General features: G+C 39.8%; 1 protein-coding gene and 1 long non-coding RNA gene across 3 annotated transcripts in view; one reads left to right on the top strand and one right to left on the bottom strand.

The window, feature by feature from the left end:
* Positions 1–28,000, bottom strand: part of lrfn2b (leucine rich repeat and fibronectin type III domain containing 2b) — a 205,748-nt gene that overhangs the window by 28,198 nt on the left and 149,550 nt on the right. The gene's annotated exons all lie outside the window — the stretch shown is intronic.
* The window catches only part of LOC116053504, a 28,983-nt gene continuing 15,728 nt past the window's right edge, over positions 14,746–28,000 (top strand). Inside the window, exons 1-2 of the long non-coding RNA XR_004105861.2 lie at positions 14,746–14,758; positions 14,874–14,878. This is a non-coding gene — a long non-coding RNA (uncharacterized LOC116053504). The remainder of the gene's footprint in view (positions 14,759–14,873; positions 14,879–28,000) is intronic.

Raw genomic sequence — 28,000 nt, 5'->3', positions numbered from 1 at the left:
CACACACCCACACTCAAATTTCCAAACACCCAAGTATACACCATAGGATTAACAAATATTGTCTGTTGTCTTCTGCCTCACACACAAAGTATCCTAGGTGGAGCAGAGATCCTGTGTCTCTGTACAATGCCGGAGAGCAGCACACTCTGCTCTGAGACAGGTCATCTAGTTGGCTGCTGGTCATTTGCATAAAGTTGATTCAGGCTACTTTATGCAAATCAGCAGGGTCCAGCTCGACTTGCTGCCTCTCGAAACTCTCGAAAATCTTTTAAAGTGCCCATATTATGAAAAAATCACTTTTTCTGGGATTTGGGGTGTTCTTTTGTGTCTCTGGTGCTTCCACACACATACACACAAACTTTGAAAAAAATCCATCCATGCTGTTTAGAGTGAGATACAGTTTCTGAATGTGTCCTGTCCCTCAGTCTCTGGGTGAGCTGTTCAAAATCGGCACGGCTTGTGACGTCACAAGCCGAAACGAGCTGGCTAACCGCAACCATTAGCTCGTAGCGTTAGCATGCTAACGCTAATGCTAATGCTAGCATGCTACCTCGTTCTCAATAGCAAAGCACTGCTACAACACACACAAGTTCACCATAATCTACAAAAGAACTACTTACATGTGCGCCCTCATTTAGAAGTCTCCCAGCTAATCCTGCCTTGTAACTGACCGAAGTTGTAGAAACAGCCTTTCTTTTACTGTCTATGGAGCTAGCTAGCTGACATGATCTACATCTGAGCTACTGCACATGTGCGAGTGCAATCAAAGATAGTACAGAAGAAGAAGAAGAAAAGAGGTCTCACTCTGTAGCTAAAACAGAGACCAGGTGAAAAGAGGATCTGCAGCAGTGAGAGAGAGCACTGCAGTACAACAAAAATATGGTGTTTTTTGAAAATTAAACCATGTAAACCTATTCTGGTACAACCTTAAAATACAATATGAACCTGAAAATGAGCATAATATGGCTGCTTTAAACTGACCACTGTCGATGTAAAATGAGGACAGATTCAGCATCTTCATAGCTTTTTTTCGCCTAAAATGTTTTCAGAAACACACTTCTAGTGGTAAGCACATCAAGTGTCCAATGCTGGGAAGTAGGGTGTGCCCTACCATGCCAAAACACCCCTTGTGGACACGTACCATCAGTGTCGCATCAATGCTGTTGGCAAGCCACGTGACGTTTGCAGCCAATAATGGCAACTTGAATGGAGTTCTGTTTGTGTTTTGGGACAAGGTTCTAGAGCACTTTTCAAAAAAGCATAGTGCTTTTCAGTAACAACACACTAATGCAACATAAAACATGTTGAACTTAGTATGGAACTTCATGTTTACCATGATATCAACTGAGCAAATTGTATCTGTAGAAGACTGTGAGAAGCTGCTGCAAGCTCCAAAAAAAAAGCTAGTAAGAGGACCTTTACTTAAAAGGAGGAGCAGTGTGTAGGATTTGGGGGGTTCAATTGGCAGAATTGGAATATTATATTCAGAATTCAAGTTTTCATTAGTGTCATCACCTGAAACTAAGAATCTGTGTTTTTGTTAGCTTACTGTAGAATGAGCCCTTCGTATCTACTGTACATAGGGAGCAGTGGAGTTGCACCGCCATGTTTCTACTGTAGCCTAGAACGGACAAACTAAACACTGGCTCAAGAGAGGACCTTTTTCATGTTTATGTTACCTGAAGGCCACCGTAGGTTCTACTACACGCTTGGGAAGGGAGGGGAGAGGGAAGGGGTATTCAGTAGTGATGCCCAAATGAAGCTTCATTAACCATTACTTGTATTTGTTGACCCAACTAGATGGTCCTCTTGGTTTAAAGAAAAAGGCTCAAGTAAGGGCAAGTCAGTGTGATTTTAACCCTTTGTTAACAAGAGAGCACCATGTATTGGGCTCCAAAAATAAGCTTAATTTGGATATGATTAGTATTCAGTTGGTTGCAATCTGCAATCTCACTGCTCCTTAAAGGTTTGTTCATCAAAAATAAATTGAACATCCTAGTTTAATATCACCCCATATAGTCTACATGATTGTCTAATCTTTGGCATCTGTACCTTTAGTTATTTTGGGCCACATGGGACAGTATGTCACTTGCTCCTGAAGAAAAGAGGGTTATGATAAGTGCACATGATGACGAGCAACTGTGGCTGTAGCTATGTGCGGTTTACGGTCAAATCTGTACAGGGTAACTTTGGGAATGACTTTCTGGCAGCTTGTGTTTTTGTTTGTGAAATGTTTTTCTGTTTTTTGGAATTTTTCTTTTTCGTGCAGTTTTGTCTGACTATTTAAATACTGTAAATGTGCAATGTCAAAGTGAAATGAGGTGACATATTTGGTGTAACAATTACAGCTCCCCTTTTATCTAATGTTTTTTTTTTTATTCAGATAAGGTGGCAACTGGTCCTCATGCTATTTACACACTTCTTTGTAATTCTAACTGCTGTTGTTATATCAATGAAATGCATGGCTACCTGTGCACCAAAACAAAATCCTAAGAAAGATCTACCGGAATCATTGTATGGATCAACAAATGCTAAACTTTTAAATGATGCTATCTCTTTAAATTAATATTAGATCAACAAAGGTGATATTTCTGCTGTACCAAAGGACCCCAAAGCGCCTGAAACCGTTATTAATGTATTTCATGTGCTGCTGATTGGTTATTTTTGCTCAAAACTTCAGCCTAGAATACGGTACATTGCACATGACCTGCAAAGTCCTTTAGAATGTGCTCACAGGGCCTGGGGAACACAAATAGAAGCGTTCCATCACGGAGAGCAGAGTAGTGTTTAGTAAATCATCCGGTCAAAGTCAAGGGTGCTCTGTGGAGGATGGATGGTGTGGAGGTCAGGGAGTTAGCAAAACGAGATCTCTCCTGACAAGTCAAGCATGGCTGCCATGCAGGTGACTTTCGTATATGTTGAACAGAGTCAGGACAGCAGTAATCAGGGAAGGCCTTGATGTGAACACTCATCACAGCTTCTGACAGACGCAGCCAGACCTCAGAGCCCGCCAGGCTCCAGCCTTCATGCCCTGTCTGGCACAGAGGTGGACGGGAAGCGAAAGGCTGCAGAATCATTTCACAGCAACACCTATCTTAACACAGGCAGGCCCATACTGTCCCTGTAGATAGACTTAGAAATGTGGGTCTCCACGTTGTCATGATAACCACAATTTCAATACTATTTCCATACCGTTGTGAAAGATGTGAAAGTCAATATTGAATTTTCTGAACATTCACAGCTTTCACCGACTGTGTTGAAATTACATTTCAGCATGAGCTCCAGAGGGTATAGAGTCTGCACAGACAGCAACTCAGTTTGAATGGCAAAGAGAAGAAAAGGTGGCAGAACTGACATGTACAAAACCACAGTCTGTCTCCTGCAAAACACTGTCGCAGTCGATCCAAAATGAATCTGAAAAAAAGTCAAATGGGTGAAAAATGGGAGCAGCAAAACTGTATCCCAATACACCTGCACTGGCTGATTAAACTGTTACCAACAGATAAATACGGGCAAAACTACATATCAAAACCCTGTCATCACAGCAGATTATTTTTAGATATTAAACTTTGCATTTATATCTATGGCTGTATTTTGGGGCGCCTGGTTAGCTCACCTGGTAGAGCACACGCCCATATGCAGAGGTTCAGTCCTTGCTGCATGTCATCCCCCTTCTCTCTACCCTTTCAAGTCTAAGCTGTCCTATCAACAATAAAGGCATAAAAATGCCACACACAAAAAAAGGCTATCGTGACAGAGGCTGGGTATTGTACAAAAATGTTCAATACAGGTATTGATACCAATATTGTGACTTTGATACTGGTTCCTGAACGAGACGATACATAGTTTTTCCTGCATGCCTCTACAACGTGTAACATAACGTTAGACAGCCAATCACAGACACTATTAAATCTTGGTAGAAGCATGCTGCATGCTTATTGGCTTACTGACACTGATGAGATTACTCCTTAGGTATTGAAATTGGATATTGAAAGATGAGGCATTTTTTGATACTCGATACTAAGGAGGAAATTCGGTCGGTGCCACAGGAATTTTATTGCAATCAAACAAAACGTTTTTTTTTTCTCCACCAAAACACATTGTGTGTCTCCTTGGGGCCTAACAAACGTGTTCAATCCATTTCCATTTTTTTACAAAGCCAATTATTATTTTATTTTATTTTATTTTATAATTCCTGCCTTGGTAACATCAGTGTTTGTCAGCTGCTGTAGTTAGCTCATAAAGCAGCCATGAGTAGGCAGGAGATGGTGGGAGGATGTATTTACCTAGCTCTGTAAGCCTGATGAGTACCACCATCAGCACAGTAGAGTTGTACGGTCAATTTTAGCAAACACTTATGTATTCATCCGAAATGCAATAAAGATAAAAGCCCTTTCAGGCTCCCTCACATTACTGTTTCCCTTTTTGTGCATATGACAGAGCCAACGTGTGCTCAGGTGGTACATTTTGCTGTTCTACATCATATGCAAGCCACTAATAAGAAATGATGATTCAGACATTGGTGAATAATGTGCCTCTCTGTCAGTACAGAAAAAGAATCCTTCTCAGTATACAGCCAATGGTGTGAGGTTTCCATGTTGGTATATTATTTCTCAACCATATCACATATAACATGTTGCCTTTTCTCTTTTCTCTCATTCGCAGGTTGGTAATTGATGTCTACAAGTCCAATATGTAATATATTTATTGTAATAAATCCAAAAATGACCCCAATGCTTCGTCAGATATTAAGGAAACATGCTAAGTTGAAACACTATCTTTTTTTGACAACAATGTTAATGCCAGTATTTTCTCCTTTTGAAATTTCCGTTCCGTGACGGAATTTCTGTTTGTGTTTTGGCCTGTGTTGTTATCAACAGCCCAGTTTGACAGCTAGGCCGGGTTGCCAGATATACCTGTAAAAATGTAAATGGAAAGTTTACTTTTAAAAAGTTGCCAAATGGTTCCATTGACGAGACCAAAGTGATCTGTGTGTTTTGTCATTTTATCATCGCAGCATGTCCAGTCTGAAATACCACTTGATGGCCAAGCACACAGCTAGATGCGAATTCTCCGCCCCCTGGTCAAAGCCAGGCGACAAAAGCACAAAGCAAGCCGATCCACTTTTCCATGTTGATAAGAGCATTAAAATGAGAAAAAATAATTGGACAAAAAGAAATCTAGGGACACAGAATAGATAAAAATGTGCGATTAATTGCGATTAATTGTGAGTTAACTATGACATTAATGTGAATAATCGTGATTAAATATTTTAATCGTTTGACAGCACTACATATTGCACCTTTAACCAAATTTCCGAAAGATTCCTTGTTGTGTGAAGTGATTTTCACCCACGCACATCCAGGCAAAGTAGTCTAACTAAGTCCCAAGCACGACAACACTTTACTATCCAAAATCCTAAGGGCCTTTTAGAAACTAATAGCACATATATTGTAATTCAATTTTGAAGCTAGTGGTAATTAATCCCCTAGACCAAGCAACAAATCATTTAACCAGAACTGCTTGTGCCATGACACAGTGAATACAGTTTTTGACTCGTTCATATTCCCATATTCCTAAACAAATTTACGATTTACATAAAAGACATGCATGCTAGGTAACTCCTGCCATTGCTTTTGACATAGGCACTGGCATAAAAATGGAGTTGTCCCCGGGCGCCGGACTATGACTGCCTACTGCTCCTAATTAGTTAGGATGGGTTTAAATGCAGAGGATACATTCCTTGTATGTGTAAATGTAGTCGGCCAATAAAGAAAATATAATAGTGGGTATAAAAATGGAATCACTGCAAAGCAGTTTTGTAACTACCAAATTGTACCCCAAGGAAGCTTTCAATGTAGTATTCTTGTTATTTCAATGTGTCAGAAACATTTTTAAATATTTTATATCTTCTGACCTTTGCTTATCTTTTTCATGATGTAGCTCCAGGTTGTCAACGTCAAACTGAAGTATTTCTGCCTGCTCAGCCAACACAAGGTGTTAACACATCTACATTGACTCTTTGAGTTTTTTGCAATTAGTGATTCAAAAGGATTCTGATTTGATGAGTGGATTTCAATTCTGGATAAGGATGTGATAAAATTATGTCAAACTCCAAACCTAATACTGGGGTACAATGTCATTTTACTCTATTTTTTACTCTATTTTTCTGAGGATGGTCTAAGATGGAAAGATTGTATGCACAAAATCTTTCTTTATCAGTAAAGTTGTGATAAGTAATACAGCAATTACATCTGACCAAACAGTGCTGTAGCTCCCTTTCAACATTCAAAGGCATCAGATCACAGGGGAAAACCAACTGTTTAGAAATAATGTGCTGCAAACGCTATATGTACTGTAAGTACTGGGCTACTGACCACTGAGTTATGGATTGAACTTGCCTTTGTGGTTCACCTTAAGCCACTATCTTACCCTGTTCTACTCTAATGAAGTGACACACTAATGAAGATAAAACACCTTATGGCATTAAAGACTGCACATAATACCTGCTAATATTCCGCAGTGAAAGAATATAAAAGCTTCTGTACTAAAGATGTTATATGACTTATACTTGTGCTTTTTTCCCCTATATTCTGCAGCACTGAGGATTTGGGCGTGGGAGGGTTCAGCTAAGATGTGACAATCAGACTTATCACATCCACAGACATGAGATTTGAGTGTAAGTCTGCGTGTTGAAGCATTTGTCTGCAGGAGAGCAGCTACCAAAGCAGGATCAGGGCCCTGATATTTAGTCTAATCTCTGAGACATGGCAGACTAGCTCCTATTAGCATTCTGCCACTGCTGGGTTTTGTGAACAGCTCTAAGTAGCTTTTGGGCAGAAAATCTGCCTATCGTCTTCAGAAGGCTGCAGAGTCTGCAAGATGTTACATTGAGTTTGCACTTTAGCGGATGAATGCAGAGTTCAGAGCTTAATAAAAAATTATAGTTAAAGTGCTAGCCCGAGAAGGTGTGACCTGTAGAAGCTGTAGTTTAGGTGGCTGCAGGACAATGTTTAGAGAAGGGAGATGAGGAAAGAATGAAAGGTCTGTTGGGTTTGTTAAACCCATAGGAGCGTTTCATAAATTAGCAGTGGCAGGAAATATGACCCACAGAAGCCTTTTCCACGACCGTTACATTAAGGCATGAGGATTCATGCCTTAATGTAACGGTCGTGGTTTTACACACGTAGATAATGTTGTGAAACAGTCAGTTTGGTTAGGTTTAGGCACAAAAACTACTTGGTTAGCTTTAGAAAAAGATTGTGGTTTGGGTTAAAATTAGTGGCACGTAAATAAGGCACTGAAATACACGTTGCTATTCGGTCTGGTAGATAACGGACGTTAAGGCACCGGTGCCGTATTAGCACCGGGTCTCGGACCCCATTCAAAACGGCGATTTTCGCTGAAAAGCGACTAGCTTGCAGGTATGTACTACTCTTTGGCCGGCTCGCAAGCCCTGTTGTTTTGTTTCCAGTCTAGGTAGATCCGGTGTGGTGTTGTAGTTTTTCTAACGTTCCTAGTTGTTGCAACAGCATGTGAAAAAACTACAAAGTTTGCTAGGCCAAAAAGAACATTAATCTCGCGATAAAAAAATTGACGCCGTTAAAATGGATTTGCGTTAACGCCGTTAATAACGCGTTTAACTGACAGCACTATTTAAAATCAGTCCATCTATTATGTTACTTCAGTTCCAGTTACGCACATGACTCAAAACTTGACATAGTTTAGTTTGTTTTGTAAAGTTAAAAAAAAACTTGCCATTTCCTTTTATTTTCAAATGGGACAGGAACCACGGTCACCTCTGTAAAAGTCCTGTGTTTGTTTGACCCATCTACCACCACAACCTGCCTCCTTACGATATGGTACACTTACACTTCACCATCTTAGCCTCCTACCTGCTGTCATAATTACTATGGCCACTAGAGGGTGCCGACACTATAAATGTAAATACAAGTCGTAATTGCTGCTTGAACAAACAACCTATTGGGTCGTTTTTAAGGAGAGGACAGTATCAAAATATCACTGTTGGATAGATGTTTTGGAATATAGAAACAGCTAATGACTTAAAATTATACTGTCCCAGCTATATCATCAGTAGAAAAGACTATGCTGCTACTACGGGTCTGTGGACATAAAACTATGACTCTCAAGGAGAGAGCTTAAATCTTGCTGTTCTCTTAAGTGTGAACTGAAGATAACAATTGCACTTGATAAAAACAATGAGCAGTTTAGATTTCAGTTTACTGGGTCAATGTTAGATGAAGCATAGTAGGGATATCTGGCACATCCTAACCTTCTGGCACAACTTCGTCCGTGGTGCATGGAGAAGGGAAAACGTCTGAACTCTACAATACACTACAATAAACATATAATTAAAAATGGTATTGCGAGACCAACAGGTTGGATGCCCCCGATGAAGGCCACAAGCAAAAATGCCTTGGTCTCACAAGTTTTTTATACTACAACTGTTGCTGGAGCGTTGAGCCCTTCTATGTTGGATGAATTCAACAACTATGGTGTCATGTTTTGTTCCCAACTGCTACAAACTGCACCACTGACTGGCTTTTTTCAACTCAGCAACAGACATAGCATGAAGCTACTGTAGAGCATAGTTTGATTTTAAAGCAGATAATTGTGTTTCTATGTTGAGGAACATTGAGGATCAATAGACCAAAACTTAAAAATGGAAATTTACTGTGGGGGGAAATCTAGCAGAACCAGAGGTTCTTCCCACTTAGTGACTCCATATTGTGGCTTATGCATCTTTGGATATTACACCATATTGTAATGCATGTATTGACAACATACTGTTTAAGATCACTAACAACTTGACCCTGCATTATGATGATTAATTTATCTCTGCATATCTAGTCAATGGATTTTTTTAATAGCCTTTTTTGTTATTGACATATGCTGACATCAATGGTTGCACAAATAGTGTCATTCGCAAACTGACACACACACACACACACACACACACACACACACACACACACACACACACACACACACACACACACATGCACACAAACACACACAAGTCCCCTCATGCATGCACACTGGCTGTTTCTGAGACTTAAGCACTATAATTTGGAATGTGTCTCTTTCTGCTGCAGTGCCATTTTGAGTTCTCCCGCAAGGCTGCAAGTATTTTTCTAGTTACACCGATCTCATTTATCAAAAGTGACAGGAAGGCGTTTTAATAAGAGCCACTCGGGGTAAAGATCAGCTTATTCAGCTAACTGCCAGAAAGAAAACACCGTGGCAGTGATTCCACAGCCATGTCGCTCTCTGGTTAACAGTTCAGATGTGGCTCTGTGTCTGCCCAGCTCTGCTTCACGCATAGCTCTCTCTCTCTCTCTCTTAGGCAGGTCTTAACCCTGTTTCCAAGAGGCTCTGTTCAAAAGATTAATAATTTCAGTTGAAAGTAGAAGTGACATTATGAAATTGCTTTTCTATTGTCTGGCTAATTAACCTCCTTGGTTAGTGCTCTGAATAGTCTCTTGGAGTCCTCTTTGGAGTGACAGCAGTACTATGGGACCACTTTGATTTCAAAGAACAGACCCCAGCATTTCAACAAAGACAATTTCGCCTCCACAGAGTGGCAGGGCTGCGAGCTGCCCTTTATGGTGGAAATTATTCACAGATACAAATTGGGGCGGGATGCTTCGCGATGGCATTTTACATTTTAGACATTCTGCTGACAAACACACAGAGAAACTTCAACAAGTACGGATGCGAAAGAAACTTTAAAGCCTGGACTGGCAGCATCAGTAGAGACTAGTTAGTGGTAAAAAATTTGTGTTTAGAACAAAGTAATTGCTAAGATCTCAAAAAGTGGTGACATCAGTATGAAATAGGTTCCCTAACCGTCAGGTTAGTCAAAATAATTTTAAAAGAAAACAAATGTGAACAGCAAAAAATTGACCCAAACTGTCTTTCACAGTTTAAAGACCCACTTCCTGCTCCAACTTTAACCTACCATACTCAGCTTCGTTGCTTGCACAATTAAAGGATTATTAGTGACTTGACCGGTTTGCTCACTTTTGGTTTTACCCCGAATAAAACCAAAAGGGGTTTAGGCGTCCTTCCTCAAGAAAATGTTACGTTTTTCAATTTTAAAAAAATGGGTTAGGGTTAGCCAATTAACCCATTACTAATATCTGTGTCTAAAACGTTGGAAAAGCTAGAGCAGATAATAAATAAATAGCTAAAATTAAAATAAACGTGCTAAAGAAGTCCAACTACAATCATTAGATCTGAGAAAAGGCTTTTAGCTTTTCTTTTGGCTTAGGTGGTGATGCTGCGCCTAAACCTTATAATGGCAGGGAAACCCCTGCTGTAGGTTTAGGTCATGGTCATTGGTTTTTATTGTCCTAATGTCTGAGAAATCTTGTTTTTATACCAGTTTGTAATGTTGGATGATCTTCAACAGGGGGTCCGTGACCCCTAGAGGGTCCTCAGAGTTACTGCAGGGGGGCCGGCCAAAATATTGTTTGATGTATATTATTTGAAAGTTTGTTTGTTTTTTAAATTAAAACATGTCTGAAAATATACGTTCCCATGAATCCGACATATTATAAGCAAAGATGAATCAGCCTATTCATACAAAAAAAAAATGTTTTCATTTACACAACATTGATGATACACTTACTAAGTAAGGTAGCCCTTATAGTAGCCATCCACAGATTAAGTTTACCTTAAAGCTTAAGGACTTACTTTTCTGTATGTTTAACATTAAAACATGATGTTTAAATAATATATTATATCCATGTATCCATTTTCATCTGTCCCAGTTTAATATGCAACTACATTTTTACACAATATTTGTAGTAGGGGGTCCCTGCTCGGTCTCTCTTTCAGCTTAGGGGTCCTTGGCCTAAAAAATTTTTAAGACCCCTGCTCTAAACACTACATTACCCATGATTTTCAAAATACTGAGGTCATAAGTCCAAGTCTCCAATTAAAGTACTTGGATTTTCATTTAGGTGTTTAAACACATTTATTTAAAAAAAATAAAATAAATGTGTTTAAACAAATAAAATAAATAAAATTTTGTTGGTGTAAAATGAGTAAAAATATAAATATAGTCAGTCTAAAAATACTATAATCAGCTTATAACATACTGTACTTTTTAAAATGTAACTCCATAACTTGCTTAAGCTCCCAAACTCCCAGAAGAAATATAGACATGACCTGAGTGTCCCCACTGATAGCTTTAGTTTGGCCATAGCCTTACCTGATATTGCTGAGGAGATGTTACTCGAAGAGGCAATTTCAAAATGCTTTGTTGTTGCATTAGGGAACAAACAATCACAGCATAGTAATTTGTATCTAGTGCTAAAATAGTAAGTTGTATAATAATGTGTAGGCAGAAAAATGGACCTTTTACTTAAATAAATAACACCTTCTGTTTTGCAACTAATACGAGGAGGGATGAGCAACCAGCAACTACCGCCTGTCAATCAAGCAATTTCTTGTCAGTTTTAAAATCTTTTTAACAAAAAGTAGTATTTCAAAGTCATCACAAAGACACACAAAATAATTTAAATGATCTATTGAGACGATAACATTTTGTCAAAAATGTGTTGGCTTTGTATTTCTTTTGTATTGGGTTTCCTATTTCTATTAAGACAGAATTTGAAGGCTTTCCCAAATACTGTGTCAAATACTCATAAATCAGGGCCAAAGACAAAAAACATTTTAAGAAAGCAGCACCCTGCTCATATCTGAAAATATGAAAGCCTCTCCTGTAATGCAACAGCAGCCTCTAACCTCTCTCTCTGCACTATAGATCAATGACCTTCTTGGTCAAGTCTCTCCAGGGACAATAGCTGGAGAGCTAACAGACTCCAATGAGAGGAGCCTCCACAAATGCCAGGGCAGCTGGGTGAAGGACAACACACACACACACACACACACCAACGCATTCTCACGAGCGGGTCCGTACGAAATCGTACAAAAATGTATGCACACCAAAACGTATGATATCCTACGGAATAAGGAGACCGCCGGCTGGTCACGTGACGCCGGGTGGTCCGTGACGCCGTTAGTTTTCCCCGCGAAGCGAACTCCGCTCTCTGGCTTGAAAGTCCTGTATGTTAATGCCCACCCATCCACCCTGACCACCTCCCTACACGGCAAACCGCGTTCTTATACAGCAGTCGTCAATGTAGTGAATACAGAAAAGAAAAGTGGAATGCTTATGAATTACAGTGCTTAACTTTTCGTAGCTTTTTGAACAAATGGTTCATGAGAACAGGCTGCACACACACACACACACACACACACACACACACACACGCGCGCGCGCACACACACACACACACACACACACACACACACACACACACACACACACACCATGGACTGCCTCCTATGTGAGCTAAGTTCAGCTGATGTTCGAAGGAACATGTTGCAAGCTAAGATATTTTCAAGAGGCAACAAGTTATTGTTTAGAACTGAAGAGAAACAGTATAAAATATAAATTCAATTTCAATTCAATTCAATTCAATTTTATTTATAGTATCAATTCATAACAAGAGCTATCTCAAGACACTTTACAGTAGGTCTAGACCACACTATAATTTACAAAGACCCAACAATTCCAGTAATTCACCCAAGAGCAAGCATTCAGTGCGACAGTGGCGAGGAAAAACCCCCTTTTAGGAAGAAACGTCGGACAGACCCAGGCTCTTGGTAGGCGGTGTCTGACGGTGCCGGTTGGGGGTGTGATGAACAGGCAATAATAGTCGCAATAAAGATAATGGATCATTGACTAGAAATAGTAGCTGTAGTAGTTCATGGCATAGCAGGGCACTGCAGGGTGTCACACGACGCTGCTGCGCTCCAGTCATGTCTCACTCGCTCTCAACCTCTTCACTCTGCGCGCTCAACTCTAGACACACTCGCTCAAATTTTCACAGCGTTACAAGTGTGCCACAAAACCAACCAATCGGAGAATCAAAGGTCAATTCTGATTGGCTGTTTGTCTCCAATTAGATCGCAAGTAGCAGGAAACACATATCTACAGGGAAACAGTCTTTGACACAACATCTGCAGTGACTCCCCAGCAAGGGGAATTTCTGCTGTTGCCAGTGGGTTCTTGGAAAGATTGTGGAGCAGCTTAACTAATTAAAATAATAATTGAAATTATGATTTATTTAAAACAATATATCAGCTAAAACAGCTCAACACAGATTTTTAAACATATAGCGAAGTAATCAATGGTAGAAATAAATAGCTAAAAGTAGGCCTAGTGACGTAGCTAACAGTTCAAATGATTAGCTAAAAGTAATGGATGACCGTTGAAACATTAACCACACTTCAAGTAGTAGGCCTAGCTAGTAGAATTTCTGACCAAATCAACCTAAATGTTTACAGTTCAATTGCATGAAAATGTAAGAATATTTACTTTAATATGATAAATAGTGTGAACAAACAGCCAAGCAGAATTGACCTTTAATTCTCCGATTGGTTGGTTTTGTGGCACAATTTGAGCAAGTGTGTCTAGAGTTGAGCGCGCAGAGTGAAGAGGTCGAGAGCGAGGGAGACATGACCGTTGCGCAGCAACGTCTACCCGCGAGCAGAGAAAGACATGCAAATACATTTATTGTGCATGGAATTATTGTGTTAATTTCTGTTTAAAATGCAATGTAGTGTGCTTGCAAAATATAGTTCTCTGTGCTCAAAACATACAATTACTCGCTCAGGAATGAGACACATATATAACGCCATACTGGGCTAGAGGTGCATCGCCTGTATCTCAAAGATCTTCATAATTCTTTTAAAACATTAGTGAATGATAGCCTGGACTGTTTACTTTGCCAGCTTAGTTTCTTCTTTGAAAAGAAATCCTAAGACTTTGTTTGATACTATTAATAACACTGTTTCTACATTACCATATTTCTCCACAGATGATAGTAACAAGTTCCTTTCATTCTTTGTTGAAAAAGTAACTACTATTAGGTCCAGTATTCATCCTGGGACTCTCCTACCCAACTCTAGCCCCTCTTTATCTCCCCTCTCTATCTCCTACTGCTCTAGACTCTTTTCAACCTATCAGCTTACACGATCGGATGAATTTGAATAGGAAGATGAAGCTATCGTCTTGGCTTCTGGATGTACTACCATCTCTATTTTTAAAAGTTTTAACAATTATTGGCCCTGTACAGGACATGTCCCTTCCTATTTTAAGCATGCTACCATCCAGCCCATCTTAAAGATAACCAACCAAAGATATTGCAACACTAATAAGTCTATATCTTAACTCCCAATTTTGTCAAAGATTTTAGAGAAGGTTGTGGCCAATCAAATAACTGCTGTGCTGGAGAGGCACAATATTTATGATACGTTCTAATCAGGGTTTCGGAAACAGCACTCCACTGAAACTGCTCTTCTGAGGGTTTCTAATCATATTTTAGTGTCCTCTGATGCAGGTGATTGTTCTATGTTGATACTTCTTGACCTCAGCTTAGAGTTTCACTCATTCATAGTAGACCATCATATCCTGATTAAGAGGTTACATGATAGGCTGGGCATATCTTTAGACTGGTTTTCTTTGTATTTTACTGACAGAAGTTTCACCGTGGAGACTTTGTGTCAGATTCCTTTCCACTGTCCCGTGGTGTCATGCAGGGCTCAGTTCTGGGGCCCCTGTTATTCTTTGTATTTGCTGCCCTTAGGACAGATCATAAACAGATATAATATTGCATACCAGTTATATGCGGATGATATCAAGCTCCATTTCTCATTTAAAGTGAGGTTTTCAGGTCATCTACTTCTTGACTGTCTAAATGCTATTAGGGACTGGTTGGTAGAAAATGTTTTACAGCTCATTGCTAATAAGATGGACCTTCTGGTTGTTGCCCCAGAAAAGGTTGTCTCCATGATCATGCAATGTATTGAGCCTTTTTCTTCTGCTGTCTGCACCAACCTGTGTAATTTAGGGGTGATACTTGATCAAACTTCATTGTTCGACACACTTGTAAAGCCAGGTCTTGTTTCTTCTCCACTTAAGAAATATTAGTAAACTCAGATTTGTAAACTTGAGATGCATATACATGCATTTATCTCATCTCACATTGACTTCTAACACACTTTTCTCCTTACTTAGTATATCTGCTCTTGATTGCCTTCAGTTAATCCAGAATGCTGCTCATTTATAGGTCAAATAGACGGCCTCACACTGCGCCTGTTCTCAAGTCTCTTCACTGGCTCTGTTTCACATATAGGATTCTGTTTAAAATTCTCCCCTAAATATGTGGCTGAGCTACTTAACCCATATTTGTTAGCTTGCTCTCTTAGGTCTAATATGTTGAATTTCCTGTCTGTCCCACGTACCCAGCTTTACACCTGTGGTGATCTATATTTTGAGTTTGTAGCCCTTTAACGGACTAAATATCCTTACGGTCTACTGTTTCTGTTTACTATTTTTTTTAAAAGTAATTTAGTCAGGCATTTGTAGGACCTATTTGCACTTTATGTATGATTATATAACTATATAATGATTTTATCTGTGAAAAGCACTCAATACATGTTTTAATTTTTTACTCAAAGTTTTGCTTGCTTAATTTTCAATGGCTTAACAATGGAGGATGATGGCAAATATTCATAGTCACAAAACATTTATTTGATTTTTGAAGCGCTTTTGACTCAGGGAATGGCAATTCAGTATGATTTCAACCCTTTGTTGAACAGAGAGCGCCATCTATTAGGCTCAGAAAATAAAGAAAACGATTCATAAAACATAATTTAGACAACACTTATATATATAGTAGAATGCAGTGTTGGCTAAAAAAGGCCATTCTTCAACTAGAAAGTTATGTTTGATCCCTGGACCAGCCAAAACACCCAGTTTTTCCTTGAAAGCTGTCCTTGAGGAAATCACTCAACTCCCATTGCAATTGCTCATTTGTTGTGAGTAACTCTTGATAAGAACATCAGCTGAATATCAAAACTTTAAAATGCAAAATACAAGTTCAATAAGGCTTCAGGACATTCAAGGGCACAACAAGCTTTGTCTTTAAGACATGGCCTGAATACGTATTACTGTACAAACTGAGTTTGTAGACAAAGTGCAGTGTTTAAGCCACAAACATACTAACACAGACCCCTATGTACACACACAAAACCCAAACTTAGGCTCTACACTGCACATATTCTTTACACTCACCTGCTTCTGATTATTAATGATGTGCCCTGCATTGCTCTGCTGTCAAGAAGGGACTTGCTTGCTTTTCAAGCTATAAGCGAGTCATAACACACACTACAATTATGCATGCAGCTCAGCTCATACATCTCAGATCAGCTACTAGACCCTGAGGCCAATCAAGAGGAGCCAGAGAGAGCACCAAAAGCTGTGTTTGGAAAATTATCTTCCACACAAAACAGTAAGCTATAGTTAACCCAATTTGGTCTTTGGCAATTATGCCAAATATTTTTCATTAAAGTATCAGGAGATGTGTTATTTACTCAGCAGGTGTGCAGGATGCAACTCAGCCCTATCACCATCTCTTATCTCTGCTGCCATCTGGAAGGCAATTCATGGTGTTAAAGACCGGCACTTCCAGTATAAAAAAAACAGCTTGTAGATGGTCGGTAGCTCAGTTGGTAGAGCAGGTACACATATATAGAGGTTTATTCCTCCACGCAGAAGTTCCAGGGTTCGAGTCAGAACTGTGATGGTTTTCTGCATGTCTTCCCCCTCTTTCTCCCCTTTCATATCTGAGCTGTCCTATCTATTAAAGGTGGAAATGCCCAAAAAAAAATATCTTAAAAAAACAGCTCCTACCCCAGAGCAGTTGAACTGTGTGAACTGAACCCAACAAAACACTCAATTAGTGTTAATAAAGGCTGTGCTTATGGTTACTGGGACACTGGGCTGTATTTTCCCTATGGTTTCCCGTGGTTCTCAAAGCGGCATAGATGACCAGGTAGAAAATATGTTGCGGAACTTCAATGAATGGGATGCATGTGGGCACAACAAACAAACAAGGGCTTTCACAGTAGAAAGGTGATCACAATTTCACAGTAGAAAGGTGAACACAATTTAGGTTTCCCTTGGGGTTGTATGCCTCCAGCAACCAGTTGTTGCAGTTTACATCCTTGTCAGTCCAGACATGACATATGTATTGAAGACTTTGAAGGATTTCATTAAAAGGTAAAATGTGTATTTTTTTGGCAAAAAATACAGGAGATATATACAATCACCACAGTTTCAAGGTGGGCACCCAAGATCATTGTCACCAATTAGGTATCTGACCAAATGCGAAATAAGATATGATCTCCTCTTTTGTTCCTGAGTTATGGCGTTAAATAATTGCCAGAAAAGAGTAAGGTCACAGTGACCTTGACCTTTGACCTCCAAAATCTAATCAGTTCATCCTTGAGTTCGAGTTTGTGCCAAACTTGAAGAAATTCCTCCCAGGGGTTCCTGAGATATCACATTCACAAGAATGGGATGCATGGATGGAAAACGTACGGACAGGATGGACAACCCGAAAATACAATGCCTCCGGTCATGGCTATCACCGACGGGGAGGCATAAAAATATAGGGACTCTCAGAGTGTGTGTCCTGTCCAGACTCTCTCCAGTTGTCTGTCACACCTGCTACTGCAGCTGTCAAAGATGAACAGAGTAGATGGAACATTCATAACACACCCGCATCAGGATCACCACATCCAGCTCAGCAGTGTGCTCCAGAACAAATAGGAGATTCCATTTACCGCTGCAATATTATCTGCCTTGACTGCCAATTAACCATAAACTAGAGTCCAGAAAGATTCCAATCACAACACATAATACACTGTTAAGATAGTAGTTGATAAGGGGGAATCATGAAATAAATGCATAGCTGATTCTGTAACAGAACTACAAAGTATACATGCATCAATGTCACTAAACATTGAAATTGATGTACTACAGGTGTCAATGTTAAATAAAATCATATTTGTAATACACAAAGGGCATAGCCATGCCTTACAACAATCAATGTTTAGGAGAGATTTAACAGAGTAAACCTCCCTGGACTATTTACTGTATGCTGCTGTGATGTAATCACAGGTGACCTGCAAATCCCTCTTTCCTTCTGTTGTTTCAACTTCAAATCACAGCTACTACTCCACTATCACTTCCACTCCACTCTGCCACTGAAAATAGAAACACTGAATAGCACACATCACGCGTGGATCCTCCCACACTCTATTACTGTGTAATAGGTCAGCCCATTGTTCCTCGTTCACTCACTGAACTGCTGTTACATTCTGCACTTTCACAGGACATGGCGCGCTTCAAAAATAACTGACCAGTATTCTCTCTAGTGTTTTTGGATTTACAACTTCACTCTTATCTGTGTGTGTCAGACACGTTCCACATCCTCCCACACAAAAGCCTGGCAGGCACGCACACAGTAGTCTCACTTACACTTGAGCACAGCTGGAGAGGATCACAATCCTTTTTTAATGCAGGATGATTTGCAAATGACAACACCCTGTTTCACATATATTCTGCAGATATAACTGCAGACATTCAAGCCAAGAAGCAGAATGTGGAGGGCACACATTGGCTCGGTTGGCAAACTAATGATTACGATGCCCATATGGGAGCCACTGCTGGCTAGGGTGCAAACTTTGCAGCGACCCCATGTGGAAAATGGGAATAGCATTTAGCAGCTTTAATGTTAGATCGAGGTAGGAAAGTTCCCATTTGAAAACGTATACATCATATCATGAGTGACCTCACCAGAATAAATGGCAGCATCTGCAATTTTTTCCAACACCTAAAATGTTTCCTGAAAGGAAGAAGACTGTATGGAATAAAAAAAAATATATCACTCTCCAAACTGGATTTGGTAAACAGGCATTTGATGGAAGGTCTGAATGCAGCAGCAGGCATTACCATTATAAATCGTTTACCCCAATTCTCTATTTAATCCTTCTTCAGGAGAGGCACATGCTGTTGACTCTCTCCTGCTCTGTCTGACACAACACCTGGACATCCCCGGAAACTATGCCAGACTGTTTTTTCATTGAATTTAGCTCTTCCTTTAACACAATCCACTGGCATCAGGAAGTCAAAAAACTACAGCACTGGATCCATAACTTCCTCTTCAACAGACCACAAGCAGTAAGCGTTGACTGTCACCCACCATTATTCTCACCCACAGGGGTGCAAGTACATTTCTCTATACCCTCTTTACAAATGACTGTCAAAGTCCCTCCTTCACAATCCTCTACTTCAAATATGCAGATGGTACGGCCATCCTCGCACTGCTCAAAGACAACAATGACTCTTTCTCTGCCTATCAACTTTCCATATTCCATTTTGGCTCATGGTGTGACTATAACTTACTCTACCTTAACATCTCAGAACGTAAAGAACTGCTCTTAGGCCCCCTAAAACACTGGTCCATCCCCCTGTCTCACCATCAAAGGAGAGAAGGTAGAGGTGGTGTTAGTCTGAATCAACGGACGTACATTTCCAGGATAATTGCCTGACCTTCCGCTCTCTGTGTCTTGCCGTTCTCAAACTCTGTTCGCTTCGGGAAACAACACCAAATTTCAAGCTAGCAATCTACACGCTAAAATTGGCGTTTTGAAGAACATTTGCATAGTGCATTCAGGCATGCTTGGTTCTATGGGGAATGATTGTAAAGATTTACAAAGAATATGCTTTACAATCTAACTGGGAGGTTTTGGGACCGATTGGAGAGGATTGCTATGATGAAGTACACACAGTGATACAATGGTAAGAGCAAATTACATTAACCATATATTGAGCTGATTTAAATAAGTAAGTTTCACTGCCCTAATTTGATAACGTATTTATCTGAACAAGAATGTAATTATTAAGGGGTTTTCACATCTCTGTAGTTTTCCAGATGTCCAGATTTTAGCCAGCAATTCTTCATCTCCCTCCTCTAACCATGAGGCTTTTTACCACCCAGGAGCACAGAGATCCAGGACGTGCAGAGAATGACAAAACAGACCATCCATCACCTTTGAAAAAATAAGTAATCACAGCATGGTGGGCATAGATTGGTATGGAAGTCATGATTGCAAAGATGATGATGATGATGATGATGATGATGATTACAGCCTTACTGCTGCTAAGAAATCCATTCATCCTACGTGGCTCTCACCCACTGCTGCGCTATTTCAGAGCCCAGATTGTAAAAACACTGCAATCTCAGCATAGAAACAGGAGAAAAAGCCAACTGTTTTGATGAAAGTGTTGATGTGTGACATTGTAATTTGTAGCATTAAAGTTAAAGGCTTATATAACTTGTTTCATATTACAGCCTGAGCTTAATGTATAGCAGTCACAACACTCCCCACAACCCCACATACGGTAAAATTAAACTGCAAGGAGAGAGGTTTCCTGTAGCTCTCTTGGTGCTGTTAAAGAACCAACAGGATTTATTTTTTTAGATGATTCTGAGATGAATACAATCCTCTACAGGGATCCTGTCTTTTGTGGACCATGAACCGTGCAGAGCAGCTGACCCACTTTACACTATTTACTGTTTGTTGACTTTGCTTTTGTTAAGATGCTTCATGGGATGTTCAAAGGAAGTATTCACCTTCGAAAAGATTATCGACAGAACACAGGGTAATCATGAAGTAATGAGAGCAATTAAAGCACAATGAAATATTAATAAGGGTGGATATTTCTGCTCTTTGCTTCTACCCACAAATTGCTCTTTCTCCTGAGGGGGAACTATGGCCTCTCTGAATGCAGTTTACATCCGGCAAAAGAGAGAAATTCAAAGAGGCATGAATTGTCTGGAGCATACACTGTTCCTCAATAAACACTCTGTAGATAATTCATGTGCTGCTCTCCACTGTCAAATAAGTCATTGGTGTAATGAAAAGTGTGTGTGTGTGTGTGTGTGTGTGTGTGTGTGTGTGTGTGTGTGTGTGTGTGTGTGACCAGTGGCTATAGTTAGCAATGGAAGCATTGACTGCATGGGGATAAAATGCCATCATATTGTTCTTTTCAAACTTCCACTCATAATGATAAAGACATGTTCTAAGCCAAGCTCAGTAGGACAGAGGACAGAGCAGAGCCAGAAAGTGAAGAGCTGCAGATACACAGCGAAGCAGGAAAACACACACTGGCAGTTTTTTACTGTCTCCACATGCACAGATTGACCTCAAAGTCTTTATTTTAAATCAGCAGTGAAAGAAACAATTAATTTTGTATATTTGTTGGCCTCGACAAAAACAATTTGCCTGGTTGACGAGGAAAAGTTGGTATTGATAAATTCAACATGCAACAAAGCAGAATGGAAACAGACTTAGCAAAGAAATAGCAATCTACATAAGGCATGTGACTTAAATATCACTCAAAATATCACACACAAAATGGCTGCAATTGAAAATATCAGATGTAAGTTGACCAATGAGGAGACTGTAACCTTCCTTAAATTATTACAGGAAACAAACTGTATACCACATTTGACTGGCGCTCTTTAAATGTAGTCAGTTGGCTTTAGTTGAGTTCAAATATGTATTGCTAGCAACTAGCTAGTTGTCATTGCGACAATGCTACTACTAAAATAAAAATACATAAAAACCCTCTGCCAAGCTAGCTGTTTTGTATTAACATCCATGTAGTCATACAGAGATGTAGAATAAAGTAGGCTTCAGGAAAAGCATGTACTTTTTATTTGCAAGGCATTTTAAATATTGCAAGTGTTGGAAATATATTGGAGGCATGTTTGTGAGTCTGCCCTCCCAATGGCTACCGCTCTCAACCTATTGGAAAGCGAGCAGAGAGGTTAACATCCGGGCAGTTTCGCTGCCGTCAGTGAACTTCGCTTATTCCACTGTTCTCATATAACCTGACGTCATCATTGGAAATTGTTTAGGAAAGGGCAGGCACTCTAAAAAATAATACCTGGCAGGTGATTGGATGAACCATCTGTCTTTCACATCCACTATTGTTGGTTTGAACAAACAGTTGCAGCCGTCATGCACACCTAAGCCACGTCCCCGTAGCTGACTATAGCTCTTCACTGGATGCTGATTGGTTTGGTCTGCTGCTGTTCGTACACAAACGCATTACATGAAGCCTGACAAAATGGATTTTCGTGTAAGGCTATGTTCACACTTAGTGTCTTTTTTTGATCATCTGTATTACATTATAATCCTATGGAATGAACCTTGTTTTCAAAAAAGTCCTGAGCTTTTTTAAACGCCAAGAAACAACAAGAAAAAATGGAGTCAGAGCACAGTGAGTTAAACGGTATGACCGGGTGCTCTGTGTACAGGGAACTCGCTTTGTTTTACGCAAGGGGGTAAGCGTCTGTCAACAACCCGTAGCTCCTATGGCGCCATTTTGATGCTAACAAGCATTTGCCCGCCTTTAGCATTTCATTGACTGCCATTCATTTTGACGTCACTTTGACAGCGAATAACTTTACATCTGAAGCGTTTAAAGACGTTATTTGTCCATTGTTCATTTCTAAAGAAACACAACAATGTATAAAAGACTCAATTACCTTGTATCTCACGTTATGGCTCCGTAGCAGACGTTTTTGTAAAAATAGGCTAACGATTGTGTCATAACCATGCAACTCACTGGCGCATAGTAGAGGAATTACCATATAGTACAGGAGAAGCTCGCAGGCAGTTTCGACTTACATCAGCTGTTTAAGTTTAATTACTAATGTTAACTAGCATTTTAGTTAGCAATAATTAGCCTGTGTCCATGTTATCTCCTTACATATACCTACGCTCTCCGTCTCTGCAAGATTGGGAATGATTGAGATTTCTCTTGGCACAGCTACCAGAAGACTTACAACTTTCAGAAAGGTTGCTCACGTCACATTTACGTCATCTCTCTCAGTTGGAGGCTGCGCAGTAACGCTCAGCGCTCACTGGAAAAGTGCTTTTAATATCCTTCACTGGTCTCCGTCCAGAGCAACAGGATCTGTTGGTCCATCTGTTGACTCTCTCTCTGTTCTTTCTCTAGCTCGCTCCACCGCTTAGTTTTATCTAACGTTAGCACCGCTCCACATAGAGCTCTAGCTAGGATACTATAGCAGTAGCTATTGTTATAGCAACAAAAGACACTCTCGGCTGCTTTTTGGAATAAAAATGCTTAGCCCTTGTCAACTTCTTTCTTGTCAAAAAAAGATGCCAAGTGTGAACGTGGCCTAATATGTGTTCCTGCGATTCTTGCGTGATCTTGTGATACCGCAAGAAAACAACTTGAAAACAAGGTAGGTTATCATAGGGAATGAAGTGCATCAAAGCGCGCTGCTGCCTACGAAGCTGCCTGTGAAAACCCAGTGTAACTGGAGCAGTTTATTCTCTACAAGAGGAGGGTAACATAGAAGTGAACACAGCATGAGTCACTGTATGCCAGGGATTTACAACACAGCTAATATGCTATGATAGCTTCCTCTGTTTCGGACTCTCTGGCTCTTCGTTCCCTCAAATGTCGGCACTGTCAAAACAGGCGGCTCGTGGTCCATGTCCACAAGTTGAACATGCGTCAAAAGAATCACAAAAGTTTACCTTCCTGTTAGGCCTGTAACAATTATTAAATAATTGTCTAACCACAATTTTGCATAACCACAATTAAAGCATTAGAGCATTTTTTAATGACATTGGTCACACTATTGTTTGGATCCATCAAACGCGTTTGCAATACCAGCGTAGCATCACATAACATCAGTGTTGGGAGTAACGCGTTACAAAAGTAACGCAATTACAGTAATGTATTCCTTTTTGCTGTAACGCAGTAATATAACGCATTACTAATTAAATATCGATAATATTATACTCGTTACAATCTCAGTAACGTGAGTTACAATGCATTTTAACGCAACATTTAGTGGTGCATTGTTTTTTTTAAGAATTCACCAACACACATTTCTTCACAGGAAAAAAAAAAAAAGCCGTATTATTTTCCGGTCGCTGTATTCGATGGTTGAGATGACTGCAGAGAAAAATACATTTGCGAGATGGATATTATTTTCAGGAGTTATTACGCTGCGTTGAAGTGAGCTGTCCTGTTTCTGTTCCCGTGGTCAGAACCAGAGACAGTACGGACAGCATGTATGTCCCAACAGGTGACGGTACGTCAGCGGCTGACATAAACAAGTCGGGAATTAATGTTGAGGCTTGCTACACGTAAATATCATTGCATTTTATCAGCCATGGAGAGTAACTATGCCTGTAGTGGAATGGCTTTGAATGACGACCAAAAACGCTTGTCTTTTACTGTGACCATTTACTGTTCAAAATGTTGCAGTTTTACAAACAAGAAAGTGAACAACTTGAGCCTGACGGACATGTTGCTTCTCAGTAAGCTAGCAAGAGTAGGCTACACAACAGACAACTCGTGTAGCCTACTTCAAAATAAAAGCACTTCCTGTGACGGTTCGCAGTAAAACTAAATTACTGTTAAATAAGGTTGTGTAGGCTACCTTTTCACAAATCAGCTGTAAATCAAGTACTGTAAATAATGTTAATAGTGAGTTTTAATCACACTATAATTGAACATTTCCTTTAGAGTGTTTTAACCTAAACAACATGAATTTCTTATTGAAGTGCTATAAACAAACATTTTACAACAATGCCATACTTTTGAGTATTTTCATTTTCTCCTACTTGCCTATTATGTTTTACTTATCTATTTTGTATAGCTTTAGTTACTTTGCATATTTATATTAATTATACAAAATATGAATCTATGATGTATTAAAGTGGATAAAGACGAGACTTTATTGATCCGGTGGTGAAATTCACAAGCTAGCTGCCAAATCAAACTTCCCCTGTTATTTTGGTGAAAGTAACTCAAAAGTAATGCAAAAGTAGTGTAACGCATTACAATTCAGAGACAGTAATATTGTAATATAATGTATTACATTTTGGAAGTAACTTGCCCAACACTGCATAACATTAACAGTAACATAAGCTAGTCTATGATACTATGGATTCCTACCAGAGGACGCCCCACCCGCAGTTGCAAGTCCAGTCGGCTTTCTAACGTTAAAAATCCACTGAAGCACCTTTACATGTGTTTAAGTAATGTAGTTAGTCAGTCTGGGGTGTTTAATCTACTGTGATACTTTGTTTAATTAGTAAAGTTACCGTAAATGACGACCCTGTTGCGGAAATGGCCGTCATTTATTAACATTATGCTAACGTAGTTCCACGGGGATTTGTGCTTTTATTTTTCTAATATGTACAGAACAACTTGCTTGCTAACTTTTGCTTAGGTCCTAAGGGGTATGACTGTTGATGGTAATTGTTGATTTTGTTTAGAAATTGCAATTATATAAGTGATTATTGGTCGGACTGTTGAGCTAAAGCTATGCTAGCAGCAGCTGTCACATGTTGCCATAGCAACTCCAAACATTCTGGGCTGTAGCTGTCTAAAGCCAGAGAAATTAAACACACTCTTTTTTTACTGTTTACGATTAATGATTTGTATTTTATTGATGGGAATAAATGTTATATTTTCAATTTTTTATGATAATAAAGAGGCGTGGTTTACTGCGTAGGCTGTGAACCTGTGTATCTGCGTCACAACAGTGATATTGAACAAAAGATGTATCCTGGAATTCATTTAAACATTTTGTTTGTCAGAAAAAGAAATATATAAATAAAAAATAGAATAAAAGAGATAATTAGTATATTGTTAATCGCATTTCTGAGACAATTAATTGCCCAGCAAAATGTGGAATTGTTACAGGCCTACTTCCTGTACACATGAACAAATCCACTGATTGCACTGATTCCATTGAAAGGATTGATTTTGCTTTGAAATTTCACTTTTCCTTGAGTTAACATTAACTTGTAAACATTGTTATTGTGAGAATGTTAGGATGCTGATGTTTTTGATAACTTGGCTACTCAGCTACCTAAAAGATTGTTTTATAAATGATGATCTAGAGTAAAAACAGAAAAATTTGATAGTGATGATGCCTTAACAGACAAAGATTTTTTAACTAGGAAAGCCTGTTAATACACAGGCGATGAGCTGCTGGCTGGCTGCCAAACTTGAATCAGTTGTGTGTGGAATGGCTCCAGGCACCAGTTTTGTCGGACAGTTGGGGTGGACTTGGATCCAGAATAATGTCCAACAGCTGAGAAAATGGCAAAAACATCAGAGTCGACAGCTGTCTGTAAAGCGTGTTTCTCGTTGCCATTCAAATGGAATTTTGGCTAGCAGAACATTAAATTAAGCTTTTACATCTTTATGGAATTTAGTAAAGTTTGCTGAATCATGAAAGCACCTAATTTATGTGCTTGTAGGAGGAACATGGTATATAAACACACACACACAAACAGAATGAAAGTGAAAGCCAAAAATGCAGTGATGTGTAGACAACCGGGAGATGAGGTTATTATCAGTGTCAGTTTTTATTAGGCTACCAGTCTCAAACACACCGAGAAAGATTCTCCCTCTGAGCTTGACTTTCTGACCCTTTTATTACACATCTAAAAGAACTGCAGTCTGATGGAGGTTTCAATGACATTTTAAACTAGAAAATGTCTTTCCTGCAGGAAATGCGTGCATGCAGCTGCTGCAACTGCTGCAATAGATATGCAGAGGAGGAGGAATCAGAACGTAGGCACTGCGGAAGCATCATCAAATAGCTTTATTTCTCTCTCTCTGTACTGTACAATGACAATTTCAAGTAGCTACAAAACAGTTCTGCTGGTATACAGTTGGACAGGAGCAGGGCATGAAGTTAACTTTTTTGACCACCAGCCACTGTGGCAGGTGGATTTAAAAATCCACCTGCCACAGGGACTTTTTACCATTTAAAATGTCTTTTAATGGCTGGTGGATTTAAGACACAAAATAAGAATGTATTGAATGAATCAAATATGAACATATCTGTCACTGTCAGTGGCTTGTTAATCTTTACATTGTTAGTTAATTTCCTATCCTGGCCTGGGACACACATTCATACGGTTTGATAAAGTACTTGTTGGACTTTAACTTATCATTAACTTACAATAACGAGAGTAGCTGTCCTCAATTTAGGTCATCCTGTACGTCTCATCTGCGTTTTTTCCTGCATCCACCGTGTGCGTTTGTGTGTGATTGTGTGTGTGTGTGTGTGTGTGTGTGTGTGTGTGTGTGTCCATGTGTGTTTGTGTGTGATTGTGTGTGTGCGTCAGTCGCGGGGGAAACGGAAAATGTTGGCAGGACGGTCTGAAATGTTTTGCATGGTTTTTCGCTGTATGTTTTGTTGGTAAATGTGAGATGTTCGAGTCACACACACGTCTCGTCTTCATATCAGAAACTAGGAAATTAATTTTACCCGTTCTCACTCCCGCTTGGTCAGTGGCTGCACGTGGGACTGCTGGGATTGTGTGAGTAATGAAAATGTGATAGGGGGCCCCGGCTGTCAATCAATGTCTTCCAGTGATGCGGGCCCCTGATTGGACCAGGCCCGTAAGCAACTGCGTACCCTGCTTACCGATAGTTAGGTGTCTGAATCACTCAATTCTCATTGGCTACCCGCCAACGTGGCAGGTAGATTGACAGTTTCATCCGCCAATCACAAAAGTTACCCGCATTTGGCGGGTGGGTGGGTGCCAATTTCATGAACTGGACAGGAGTATGTGATGTTAGCTGTTCACTGAATATGACGTGTAAAGCCCCCGCCCATTTCTAGAACTTAAGGTAATTGATAACTGTTATGCAGTGTTCCCAGGTTGAGCCAGGGGCTCTCTGAATTGTCATACCAGGGATATACCCATGTTGACTGGCTTGGTTTGAATTTCCAAAAGGAAAAGATTGAATCTGCTATTCGTTCAGCAACATTTGTGTTTTGTGTCAGACAATGTTTGTGCCACGCTGTGTGATATGCTCTGATGTGGACAACGAGTGACTGAGTTTCTTTCAAGTTTATTACGACACACCTGTGCATGATAATAAATGAAAACGACACGTTTGCTGTGGAGCCGCAGGTCGGAATCAAACCTGCGGACCCTTCATCAAGGACAGAGCCTTTTACCAATAAGC

This window comes from Sander lucioperca, chromosome 19 (assembly GCF_008315115.2).
Source record: "Sander lucioperca isolate FBNREF2018 chromosome 19, SLUC_FBN_1.2, whole genome shotgun sequence".
NCBI lineage: Eukaryota > Metazoa > Chordata > Actinopteri > Perciformes > Percidae > Sander > Sander lucioperca.
This window is presented reverse-complemented; position numbering and strand designations above follow the sequence as displayed.